Source organism: Gigantopelta aegis, chromosome 8 (genome assembly GCF_016097555.1).
Source record: "Gigantopelta aegis isolate Gae_Host chromosome 8, Gae_host_genome, whole genome shotgun sequence".
Taxonomy (NCBI): Eukaryota; Metazoa; Mollusca; class Gastropoda; order Neomphalida; family Peltospiridae; genus Gigantopelta; species Gigantopelta aegis.
In genome coordinates, this window is record NC_054706.1 from 30418878 (window position 1) to 30432812 (window position 13935).

Consider the following 13935-nt stretch of genomic DNA (forward strand, 5'->3'; position numbering starts at 1 on the left):
TTGATCTGGGGGGGGGGGGGGGGAGGGAGATAGAGAAGATGGAAAGGTATGAGAGTGAAACGACTCGGAGTGAACGGGAATAAGGGAGAAAGGACCTGATACCGTTAAAACGTAGCCTACACCGAATGTATTTTTAAATGAAAAAATGCTTGCGGGAAGCTTGAACAGTTGAAGATATGCATGCAGCAAGCTTGCGCATGCTTGCACAAATGAAAACATGCATGCGACAAGGTTTACAGAATTACTGACTACCTTACGCTAGCTAAATATTAGCTTGCAAATAGCTTGCATTGCTTGTACTACCTTGTAACAACCTTGCGACAACCCAGTTGCAAGCATACATTTTTGTTTGCGTGCCTTCACCAGAGGATTATAAAAAATAAAGTTGAATGTTTTTGTATAGTGCGTTAGTTACTATGATACATTTAAGGTAGCTTTTCTATCATAGGTCTACTTAGGTAGACACAAGTAATGGGTTCAGCGCCACCTTCCAGGATCAGACGACCCTGATTTGATATTTATATATATGTGTCGACAGATAATGAGATACATGCACACTAATATCCTGCATATATGCTGCGACGTAGCCAATCGTCAGTTTTTAATATTCAGTATGTTTGACAAAAGCTACAACCTAAAACCGTAACAGATATATTGTTTGATTTATGTTTTAAGTAGCCTAGATTAAAAAGATAAGTTTTAAACACGATATATACATGAACAGGGGCGGCACAGTGTAAAAAGTAGTGGTACGGCTGGAGGTTGCCACTCTTCTTTCAAATTCACCTGTGAAGGTAATTTTCACAGATACAGAAAATATAACCCACAAACACAAAAAAGTGGTACCTCTTTGAAAAGTGGTACGTGCGGCCGTACCGTCTGCGCCGCCCCTGTATAAAGCAGAACTATAAAAAAAAGTACTGTCGGAAATAGAATAAAATGATTTTCGTAGGTAGACTATCATTAAATAGATATGTACAAAATATTTATTATCTCTTTAATATGAAAGAAATAATTGACGAAAATCATTTTTATTCTATTTCCGACACTACTTCAGTAGAAAATACAGATTTGCCTTTTGTTTTTGTGGGCGTGCGTATTCACGTTTACATGTAGGTCCTATGTATGTGTTCATAGGTTCAAATGATCAAGGTAACAGTTTTAATAGTTATTTTCTCTTCTGCATTTTTATCCATGTTTGGCCATAATTAAGGTATGTATATGTTTGTATGTCTGTATGTCTGTCTGTCTGTCTATATGTCTGTCTATATGTCTGTCGGTCTGTCTGTATGTATGTATGTAGGCCTATGTATGTATGCATGTACATATGTACGTATGTTTGTAGGTAAGTAGGTAAATAGAACTGCTTTTAGATACTTACATCCAATTAAAGTTGAGAAAGCCAGAGTTTGTACCCAAAACAAGAAGTTGAGGAAAGGGGGCGTTAATGGCGGACTATGGGCATTTTGAAATAACATTTAATGAAAAAGACTGTCTGAATGAAATGTTAATAGGCCAACAACCCCCCCCCCCCCCCCCAAAAAAAAAGAAGACTTTTCCGCAGAACTGTAATTTGAAGCATTTAACGACAATCCAAAAATGAAAAGAGAGAAATAAGAGAGAATCAAGACTATGTAACAATAAAGTGGGGGTAGTGGGGTAGGGGTAGAAGTTAGACATACAAATTTGAATTTTTTTTTAAAGGTTTAGTCTGATCTATATATGTCCACGTGTGTTGCCTCGTTAAGGCCATTAACCTGCACAGCCGGTAGAGACCAGGGGTCAAATTCATAAAAGCTTGCTAAGCCTAGTTACTTGCTAAAATAGCTCCTAACTCCAGTTTGTTGCTAAGTGTTATTCATAAAACCCTTCTTATGGTAGCAAGATTCTAAGTTGCTTGCTAAGTGTAGAGTCGATCGGGAGTACCTCTAACTCATTAGCAAGGTGCTAAGTCACTTGTTTGTGTTACGTCGTGCAGTCAAGATGGCACGTAGAATGTTGCAGTTGGCGGAGTTAGACGAGCAATGCGACGGGAACGTAGTTTGAGGGATCGTAAGATGTGTTTTCCGACTCTGAACTTATAAAACGCTATAGATTTTCGCGCATGGAAATAATACGTATTACGGGCATAGTTGCCGTGGACATTGAACACGAAACAAGACGAAACTGCGCCCTTCTGCCCTATCAGCAAGTCCTCATAGCTTTGCAATGCGTCTGGGACATGTCATATCATTTTTGGCGACCCTCTACAGATATCACAATCTACAGCTTGCAGATCGATCCACCGTGTATCCACTTCCCTACCACAGAACATAGATGACTTTGTGAAACTTCCAAATTACGCCGACTCTCAAAGAATTAAAGCTGCAGTCCCTGGAATATTTTTTTATTATTTAAGCATTTAGAATGGATGATCCAGTTCTGTTTGGTACATATAAGGTCCACCACATCGCTATAGTTTGGCAATGCTCGCTTATCTACATTATCTAGGTCAACTACAAACGCAATGGTCAGCTTTGTTTTTCTTCATTTAGCGGGACGCCAGTAGAACTGGGACTTTACGTGATTTGCGCAGGCGCTGTGCTTCTCACGTGATTTTGAACAAATTTAACTCTCTTGATTGAGGGGTCGTCTCATATCTCCAAAAAATATTTATATCAACAGAGGTATGGTACAACATCTTTCCAGGGGTCGGTGGGAGATTTGCCTTGACATTTTAACAGTGGCCATCGGTTGGCATACGCGTTACATGTAAGGGGGTGTCAATAATTATGTAACGCTCTAGGGGGAGAGGAAGAGGTCTGAGTATTCGATTTATTTGTTATTTCTATTCATTACTTAGACCTAAAAAGGTGTGTGTGTGTGGGGGGGGGGGGTAATTGCGCGGTCGGTCTAGGATCGATCCCTATCGGCGCGCTCATTCCAGCCAGTGCGCCATGACTGGTATATAAAAGGCCATGGTATGTGATATCCTGTTTGTGGGATGATGCATATAAACGGTCCCTTGCAAAAACAATATAGCGGGTTTCCATGGCGCGTGTGCAGGGATTTTAGCGGGATTGGGGGTTATAGACTGTTGAGCGAAGTTTATATGGCGTCATGCTCCCCCAGAAAATATATTCCAATTTTGTTTAGCTTGGGCAGGTAAATGTTTCGACCCCCAATACCCTCCCCCTTTACATATACTCTAAGATTTTATGTCAAAATTACCAAATGCTTGACATCCAATAGCCGATGATTAATAAATCAATATGCTCTGACATTGATGTCGTTAAACAAAACAAACTTTCCATAGGAAAGAATATTTATTTGAATTTGTTGATTATAACACTCGTAAAATTAAGAAGTGAAAACGTCCAATGTCTGCTTTAGTATATTTTATATAAGAAATATACATGCTCAATGTGTTATACAAACTAAACTTTGAAAGTTCTACTAACACTTTACAAAATATTAATTCTGAAATAGGAAGGTATGATTGTCGATAACACTTTGTCAAGATCAAACCGGTTTTATTGAAAAACTAGTACCCTATACTCAACCGAACGTTCTTCGTACAGCGCAAGATTTCTCATTTAATTTATTGAGATGACCCCTACAATTTCAAATCCGCAGACGCACATGTTAACTGAAATTGACAACAGGCTGTCGCTTGTGCTTTGCCGAACAATGGAGGCACCGGCGACGAATCGAGCGTATACTTTTGACGATCTCCGTTTATAGCGAACTCACACAAGTTTTGTGAAAGTGCATTTGAGCTTGTATTTCATATTTGTACATGATGTTATAATATGGTAACCAGATAATGTAACTTTAAAGGGATATACCCTAGTTTCAGCCCATGAAAATGCACACCAAGTTTAGTTAATCTACAAACCTGTAGCACATTTGGATAAAGTTACAGTTGAGTGAAACATGAGTCTCTGACTTTGAAATAGTGAAATATCCTCTAAAAATAGACTAAAACTCTACTCCATAACTGTTACTTCTCAGAAGCGCGTTCGTTTTTAAAATATGAAAAATGCATTTTGTGATATTAAAAACAACACAATCACCAAAAACACTTTGAATGTATGGAAATGGATAATCTAAAAAATAAAATCTAAGTAAAGTGTGATTTCAGTTATCAAAAACGGCTCCAATAGTAAAAAAATATGTCTTAGTGTTTAAAAACTAGGGTATGCCCCTTTAAGGACGAGTTTTTCCAAATAGGACAGTTCCCTCCTGTTATCGGATGTGTAGTTGGCACACATCTTTCTGGGGTGCGTCTTTAACCTACCTCGTACTTTTGCGCCGAAAATAAATGTTCATTTTGAGAATAATTAGACTTTCTGCTTTTTTTGTTGCTGCATTTAACTCACAACTCATATCGAATGTTCAATACAGATGTAACTATTATCCTATCACAAAATTACCAGCATTACATTTGAAATGGACATGTGTGTACAAAATTGATATTGTGTTGTCAAGGATTGGACGTGTGCCAATATGCTTATCAGGCAACTATGGAGCAGCATGTTTAACATGTTTTATGAATTACGTTTTAGTTACCAGCTCTGTAGCAATGAACTAGGCATTTAGAAGCTTGCTAACATCTAGCAACCAACTAAGTTAGATGCCTTTTATGAATTTGGCCCCAGATGGGTTGTACCCCGTCAAGAAAACCCCTAGAATGACCTCGATGTGAAAGTACTATGCAGAGATGCTGGATCCGTCTGGACATGAGATAATAAGACTAGGGTATAACCCAGATTCACCAGGGTGGGTATATAAAAAAAGTTTGTTTTATTTAACGACGCCACTAGAGCACGTTGATTTTTTATCTTATCATCGGCTATTGGACGTCAAACATATGGTCATTCTGACTGTTTTTTAGAGGAAACCCGCTGTGGCTATTGGACGTCAAACATATGGTCATTCTGGCTGTTTTTTAGAGGAAACCCGCTGTCGCCACATAGGCTACTCTTTTACGACAGGCAGCAAGGGATCTTTTATTTGCGCTTTCCACAGGAAGGATAGCACAAACCATGGCCTTTGTTGAACCAGTTATGGATCACTGGTCGGTACAAGTGGTTTACACCTACCCATTGAGCCTTGCGGAGCACTCACTCAGGGTTTGGAGTCTGTATCTGGATTAAAAATCCCATGCTTCGACTGGGATCCGAACCCAGTACCTACCAGCCTGTAGACCGATGGCTAACCACGACGCCACCGAGGCCGGTCCAGGGTGGGTATAATGCGGATGGGCCTAGCTCCAGAGAGTACGAGAGATGGTACCAAAATAAAACGAAGTAAATTTTGTAAAGTGTAGCAGCAGCCGACCCAGCTTCATATTTCATATCAGAGGCGGATCTAGGGGGGAGGGGCATTCCACCTCATGTCACTGCCCCCCCCCCCCCCCCCAAATGGATTTTCTGGATTCGCCACTGCATATAGTAGTGAGACAGTCAGTTTTCCAGTGTTGCTAGGACAGGTAGAGACAAAACGTGAATAACCGTGGCATTCTGCAGAACGGCCGTCATATGAGTCGCTGAACGGGTCGACTAAAATCAGCCGCAAAATTATGTGGGGAAAGGAATCATGCTAGTAAAGAATCCGCCCTGGTGGTGCAGGCTGTCAAAAGGAGAAATGCTTTCGCATCCAGTCAGTACCAATGGCCGCATACACCCCAGTAGAAAACTCAATTGACAAAAACAACAAAATGGAAGATTCCCAAGTCAAGCACGAGAAAAGTACAAAGAACGTGTCCAGGAAATTGCGCAGAGTGATCTGTATTGTGGTGTGTAACGTGGGTTTTTTTTTTTTGGTTTGTGTGTGTGTGTGTGTGTGTGTGTCAGGTTATCCTAACCCCCGCACACACCGAAACACTTTTAATGGCACAGATGAAACGAAAATGTCTTAATGCAGCAAGCTCCAGGCTGAGGACCTACTATAGGACAAATACCAATCTTGTAATCTTGTTTCGTAATTCACACGAAACATGTTGTATTCCCTCAGGATAATTCGGAATGTTTTCAAATTATTTTCAAATCACTGGCATGATTCTGCAAGTAAGGTTTTGATTGGTGGACATGAGCTCCAACTGGCTGCTGTTAGATCCACATGTAATAGTGGAGCTAATTTTAATTAGATTGGACAAATACTATTTAATATATGGTCAAAACCTCTTAAATGTGTATTGTAATATATACTGTTACAAATAAATAGGGGATATTCCATTTTAAATATCAATAACGAAATGAGATATAAAACTTAAAACAAGTGCACAATGACAAAACGCACTCATTGTTTTGATCGCGAAGCACGTGCGAAGGGTGTGATTTGAAACTGAACACTTAATTTGTGTGTATGTTGTGTGCACCTTGCTGTCACAGTCTTTGCAACATTGTGTAACTTTTCAACAATGTGACGTCTCCAATGTCAGGAACGTTATGCTCCAAGTTGGCACCACCCAGCGAATTGTGGCCCGTAGACTTAATGTGTAACAATCAGTTATTACCGGCCTCGGTGGCGTCGTGGTTAGGCTATCGGTCTACAGGCTGGTAGGTAATGGGTTCGGATTCCAGTCGAGGCATGGGATTTTTAATCCAGATACCGACTCCAAACCCTGAGTGAGTGCTCCACAAGGCTCAATGGGTAGGTGTAAACCACTTGCACCGACCATTGATCCATAACTGGTTCAACAAAGGCAATGGTTTGTGCTATCCTGCCTGTGGGAAGCGCAAATAAAAGATCCCTTGCTGCCTGTCGTAAAAGAGTAGCCTATGTGGCGACATCGGGTTTCCTCTAAAAACAGTGTCAGAATGACCATATGTTTGACGTCCAATAGCCGATGATAAGATAAAAAATCAATGTGCTCTAGTGGCGTCGTTAAATAAAACAAACTTTACAATCAGTTTAATCGATTGTGGGCCCGATATTAACAGACCAGTATTTGGCCAAGGGCCACAACTCCGGTTTAGGAACGCTTCATAGGTTTGGCTAGTGCCCAATGTATTATATTAGTAATACAGTTGATAATTGTCACTAGCCGCGACAAAGGGCTAGTGAAGTTATCGAACCCTCGCATGTCGTCATCCTGATATAAATATCTCAAAATCTTGACTTATTATCTCGAGATCTCGACTTTTATTGAAATCGTGACTTTCTATCTCGCAATGTTCGAGATGTTGACTTATTACCTAGAGATGTCGACTTATTATTAGGGATGGGTATTATAATAATTTTTGTAGCGCCGTATGAGTTTCTTGTCTACCGATTTTAAGGATAGCATGTATTAGACCCCCCCCCCCCCCCAAAGAAAAAAAAAGTACACGATAAAAGTTTGTTTTAAAAGTTGTTTGTTTTGTTTAACGACACCACTAGAGCACATTGATTTATTAATCATCGGCTATTGGATGTTAAACATTTGGTGATTTTGACAGTCTTAGAAACGAAACCAGCTACAATTTTTCATTACTAGCAAGGGATCTTTTATATGCACCATCACACAGAGGTGATGACCAGGTCACCAGTGCCATGCATCCAATGAAAAACAACACGGTGGAAATAGATTATACTGACGTATAGTTAACCTGACAATCATGTGTCTGTGACGCGTAAGTTAATTACAAGTGCAACGGCTGTAAATAACTAAGTCGAGAAAGATTTTCTCAAAACCTGGTTTTTGAGGATATGTAAGAAACAGAATAACATTCGTGTCCGTTAGATATCATTTATTTCACAACTCATTGTTTAAAAACGTAACAACTCACTTTCGCTCGTTAGATACATTTTAAAACAACTCGCTGTGAGATAAATGGTATCTAAATGCCACTGTATTATTATCTATTTATCACATCTCAATCTAATTAAAATTAGCCCCACTGGTTAATTAGTATTACCTGTGGATCTAGCAGCACCCCGTTGGAGATCATGTCCAGTTGACCTTTTATTCGACCAATCAAAACCTTACTTGCAAAATCATGCTAGTGATTGAAAAAGAATTTGAAAACATTCGGGATTATGCCGAGGATATACGAAATTATTCGGATAATTACGAAGTGTGCCGGAAACTAATTTCAATATAAAAGTTTAAGACGAAAAAACAAACCCGTGATGGTATAGCCATAAAATCTGTTTATACTAGTATATAATCCAGAGTTTATTACTGCACCCCCCCCCCCCCCCCCACACACACACCTCTGTTTTTCAATGTTGAAACAGACCAACAAGTTCGCCTATTGCATAAATAGTCTCGCCCAATATTTTTAGAATTTGTATGCTCCCGATTAACGTTATAAAAGGCGAAGTGTAATTGGTCGATATTTAAATTGTTATTTATAGATGAAATGTCACCTGGGCACGGGAGTCCGCGCAGTGCTGTTATATCTACTAGTAGACAGTAGAGCTAATTTTAATCAGATTGATCACATCTTTGAACACAATTAAGAAAACCAGTCGAATCTAAGAGGTCGGGGTTTCCGATTGACAACATACGTGAAATACGGACATTAATAAGTGTAACGATACAGGTACGATATATCGTAATACGTAGTGATTAGCCTTTCAATCATAATATATCGGCATACCGATAATACCGCGCATCCCTATTTATGGGGTGGGGTTGCTGGTGGTGGTGGGGGGCAACTCAGTGGCATAGCGCTCGCCTGATGCGCGATCGATTTAGGATTGATTCCCGTCGGTGGGCCCATTGGGCCATTTCTCGTTCCAGCCAGTGCTCCACAACTGGTTTAGCAAAGGTCATGGTATGTACTATCCTGTCTGTGGGATGGTGCATTTAAAGATCCCTTGCTGCTAACCGAAAAAGAGTGGCCCCATGAAGTGGCGACAGCGGGTTTGCTAATTCAATATCTGGGAGGTCCTTAACCATATTCCCGACGCCATATAACCATAAATAAAATGTGTTGAGTGCGTCGTTAAATAAAACATTTCCTTCCTTCCTGTAAAGCTAGCTTTTCTTAGTACGGATTGGCCCTAATGCTCTTTCGCAAATACTATGATATAGGTATGGGTGTTTTTTTAAAATTTGACTGACATCACTACAGTAGCAAACTGGGTTCATGACCTTTCTGTTTTAGCTGAAAAGATTTTAATGTTAGGCCTAGTGTTAAAACTTGTATAATGTAATATTTATAGCAAGCGCCGTTTTGATGAGTTCTGTATTTTGAGGCAGGCACGAGACTGACTCGAGTGACAACATCAGCCCAACCCCACCTCATCCAGTAAAATTAATGTATGCCCATGCACCCCTTGTCTGTGGGGGCGATGATGATGATGATGACTAGTTTAACGTGCCCATATACCACTAGGGTTTCGCACACGCCCATCCGGTGGCCCGACTCGGGATGGGGGGGTGGGGGGGGGGGGTAGTGTTGAAAATGGGCAGAATTTTTAAAATAGCAATTAGTAAAATGGTTAAGAGGAATAATATAAAAAAAAAAAAAAGTTACGAGCCAAAAATAAGAATTGACTGCTCGGCCGAATATTTATATAATTTGGAGCATTTTAGGACAGTCCAAAAATAAATAAGAGAAAGAAGAGAGGATCGGACTATTTAATAATATTAAAAAAAGATAGTAATTTCGACATAAAAATGGCGCACGTTCCTTCTTCCTTCCTCCTCATCTCGTCGTCTTAGAGTCCGCGTCGCCGTAAACCAAAGTCACGGTCGCCCGTGACCCGGTATACGCGACGCGGAACTCCAGCAAAGTCCCGAACGAAGCTATCATACCTCCCAGGTGGGGGGGGGGGGGGGGGGGGGGGGGTGTAAATCGAGCGCACAAGGTACAGCGTCTTGTCTCTTCGCGAGCTCGAGTCGAAGTCTATGGGGGCGAGACGTAGCTCAGTGGTAAAGTGCTCGCTTGGTGCGCGGTCGGTTTGGGATCGATCCCCGTCAGTGGGCCCATTGGGCTATTTCTCGCTCCAGCCAGTGCACCACGACTGGTACACCAAAGGCCGTGGTATGTACTATCCTGTCTATGGGATGGTGCATGTAAAAGATCCCTTGCTGCTAATCGGAAAGAGTAGCCCATGAGGTGGCAACAGCGGGTTTCCTTCCTCAATATCTGTGTGGTCCTTAGGTCTCACTACACAGATGTCATCTGCCATTGAAACCCATGTTAAATTGCCCAACTTCAAACGAAGATTGCCAATAGAAAGGGTTCTCGTTGACACTAACAACTTACACCATTGCGAACATACATTATATAAGCATTTATTTTCACTCCAAAATTGAGAACATTTCCGTCTCAGTTTTTTGCTATATGATCGCATCTGGTTGTAGTACCGGTCCAAACAGGTGGTTCATTAACCGATTCACTCCGGCTGTCACTTGCGCTATACACCCATGTCCCAAAAGGTCGATGCACAATATTACAAAATAACATGGGCAAAATACAGCCACAAGGCTTACCATTAAACATACATGTTGTTTTAATTCTTCACCATTTCCTAGAAGTGAATATGTGAACCATAACGTGTGTCACAAGTAGGAACTACAGTGCACCATCATTAATCAACTCTCACCCGGAAGTGATCTGTGTAGTGAGACTGTAACCATATGTCCGACGCCATATAACCGTACATACAATGTGTTGAGTGCGTCGTTAAATAAACCATTTCCTTCCTTCCCCTGTCTATACGTCATTCACAAAAAACAAACGCCATAATATATTAGTTGTTCAGTTTCGTGGTTTTTATTCAATACGCAATAACAAATATTTCAATATTATACAAAACACACTTTAAAGTGCCATACCCTAGTTTAAAAACACTACAATGTATGTTTCACTATTAGGACCGGGTTTTTTTTTTCGTAATTTAATTATAAGCTGCTTTAATGTTATTGTTCAGATTATCTATTTTTATACATCGGGGCCCCGTTCCACTAAAGTATCTTAGCGCTACGATTACCTTAGCTACATGACTACTTTATGCTCTTATATTAAGATCTAGGGCCTCCACGAGTAGGCCTACTCGAGTACTCGGGCACGTATCGAGACTAACAGGACTCGAGTACCCGTTTAAGGAAGAGCACACTCATTTAATTATATTGTTTAATATCATTTTGCCATATGTTTCCCTCTGGTTACATTATAGGGCTATGAGACATGGAGGGCAGGGCCGTCTTAAGAATATTTGAGGCTCACGGGCAAAGCAATGTACTGGGTCTCCTATGCCCCCACAATTTTTATTTTTCAAATTGAATTTCGGGGCCCCTAAAATTGCTGGGCTCCCCGCAACTGCCCAGTAAAATAAGATGGCACTGATGGAAGGAAAACAAAAGCCAAATGTGCGGAAGGCAATACGATGGCATAATTTGGAATCCATGTTCAGCGCTGGAATTAAGATGCATAATGCTTGTTTAGTTTATTCCTTAGTCTCATTATCATCTATTGTAAGTGTCTGGTGCTCGGGTCTGGGTCGAGTTTGACCCTCGAGTATTCGAGTCCAATATTCGAGACTCGTGAAATCCCTATTAAGATCGCTTAGTGGAACAGGACCCTGAAGTGTTTGTGGTTATTCTGATTTTGTAATACCCCGAAATACATTTTTGTTAAGTCTAAAAAACCCAAATCACATACCTTTGAGAAGTAACGGTAATGGAGGCAAGCTCTATTGTAGACGGTATTTCCTTATTTAAACATCACAGATTTTAGTTTCACTCTTGCTGTTTCTTTACACAGATACATGTTGCAGGTTTGTAGATTAAACAAACTTGGTGTTAAGTTTAACGAGCTGATACTAGGGTATACGACTTTAAGGATATACAAATACCTTGGAAATACTAACATTCTAAACGACCCGTGATGCCCTTTGATACATAGCACACTATTACACACTGCATATCACAATCATCACTATATATGTACAGTAGACGTTTTCAAAATATCAAAATAATCTAATTTTCATGAACAGTTAAACAACAGTGCATTAGTAAATCCATCCAAAATCGCCCCGACGCAGTACCTAAAGTTCGCCCAGTGTGAAACCAACAGCAGGAACAAGGTATTTCTTAAAATCCGATTCTCTTTATGTTGAAAGCATATTTCACCAACATTTAAAGGCATACTGTCACAGATTTAAGGACGTTATTTCTCTAAAAATGGATAATAAATAAAAATTACATTAATTGTTAGAAACCAAATCTAGCTATTGCATCACCTTGAACCACGATGGAGTGAAATCCATGTCATCCTTCTCGGCAATTTTAGTTTTTGAATTATGAACCATTGCCATAATTCAGTTATTTTTACAAAATGTCATTAATTAATGGAGTATGGTCGTTATGAAGATGGTTGAATAAAATACATTTTAGGGACAAATCAAATTATATTTGTTCAGGTAATACTTTGTTAGATCATTGAATAGGTCAGTGGTCTGTGACAATATGCCTTTAAATGTTTAACTTTTGGTATTTAATTAATTAAAGGGACAGTCTTGAGTTTGTTGCCATTGTAAGATGTTCCGACTAATAAAATATTTTAACCATTAAAATTACATACTAAATATTGTTTCTTCTTTAGAATATAGGTGTTTGTATATTCAATGTTTCTTGTTGTCCTGTTATTTGTATGTAGCCCAAACTGGATTTGGTCTCCGAACAATATCGTACGTACGAACAAGGAAGGAAATGTTTTATTTAACGACGCACTCAACACATTTTATTTACGGTTATATGGCGTCGGTCGTACGAACCAAAATATTTATTGGGAAACGTAATGAAGTTTCAGCTAGTACAATACTGGGACGACCAGAAACACATTTAAATATACAAGCACTGATATTTTATACAGGAAAATGTATTTAATTCAAATCTGTTGTCCTTGAAACGTCTCTGGTAGTCCGCAACATCTTGACAACGGCAACAAACTCAGGACTGTCCCTTTAATGAAAACTAAAATTCGGTGATATTTAAAGATCAAATACAAACATTGTTATAGTTATATATGAAGTGGGCATAGTTTGTAGTTTAATAAAAAGGGACCGGTTTCCTTGGGGCCCCAAACTGGATCCGTCAATGAAATAAATGTTCTTGTGTTGGCCTCATCAAGTTCGTGATAGACATGTTCGTCCACAATAACTGGTCCCCTAAAACAAGAAAAAGCAAAAAAACATTAATTTTTTTATTTACCAATTTTGTGCTGTTAAATCAAATTAAATATTTTAAACGAAAACTTGTTGTAATATTTTCATATAATTAGTTTGTTTTGTATAATGACACCACATTGATTTATTAATCATCGGCTATTGAATGTCAAAGATTTGGTGATTTTTTTCATTAGTAGCAAGGGATCTTTTATATGTACAAAGAGGACAGCAGTCGTGGTGCATTTGCAGGTGAGAGAAATAGCCAAATGGGACTACCCACGGGGATCGATCCGAGATCGACCACGCATCAAGTGAATGCTTGACCACTTGGCTACGTCCCGCCACTAATCTTTAAACACTACTACTTTGAAAGTAATAAGCAAACTGCGTCAGCTAAACGTTATAAGTAAATAAAATGGCACATAGTAGCTGGGTCCCATTTTCATATCCAGAGTACTCTTCCCTTGGAGAAAAAGACGGAAATATGGAGCGAATATAACTCTCCAAATCCATCAAATGACTCCCCTAAATGTAATTTTCCAGATAAAAAAAACATTTATTTGTATTCAGTCACCCTATATTAGAATATAAAAAGAAAACATCTATGTGTTTAAACAATGTAGATACAAGTAAATGTTTAATGGGTTTACAGGCATCGAAATACGAGGCGACCGTCTAAACGACTTTTTGTAGAAACATTTCATGACATCGGAGGGAATTATATTTTTTAAGATCTTAAGACAGTATTCAGTTATTCCCTATATACCCCCCCCCCCCCTCCCTCCTCTCTCTCTCTCTCTCTCTCTCTCTCTCTCTCTCTCTCTCTCTCTCTCTCTCTCTCTC

The 13935-nt window shown here is 39.5% G+C and overlaps 1 protein-coding gene across 1 annotated transcript in view; it reads right to left on the reverse strand.

Moving 5' to 3' along the window:
• Window positions 1-12471: 12471 nt before the first annotated feature.
• Window positions 12472-13935, reverse strand: part of LOC121379607 (solute carrier family 22 member 15-like) — a 41145-nt gene continuing 39681 nt past the window's right edge. Inside the window, exon 10 of the mRNA XM_041508256.1 lies at window positions 12472-13092. The gene's annotated coding sequence lies outside the window, so the exon portion shown is untranslated. The remainder of the gene's footprint in view (window positions 13093-13935) is intronic.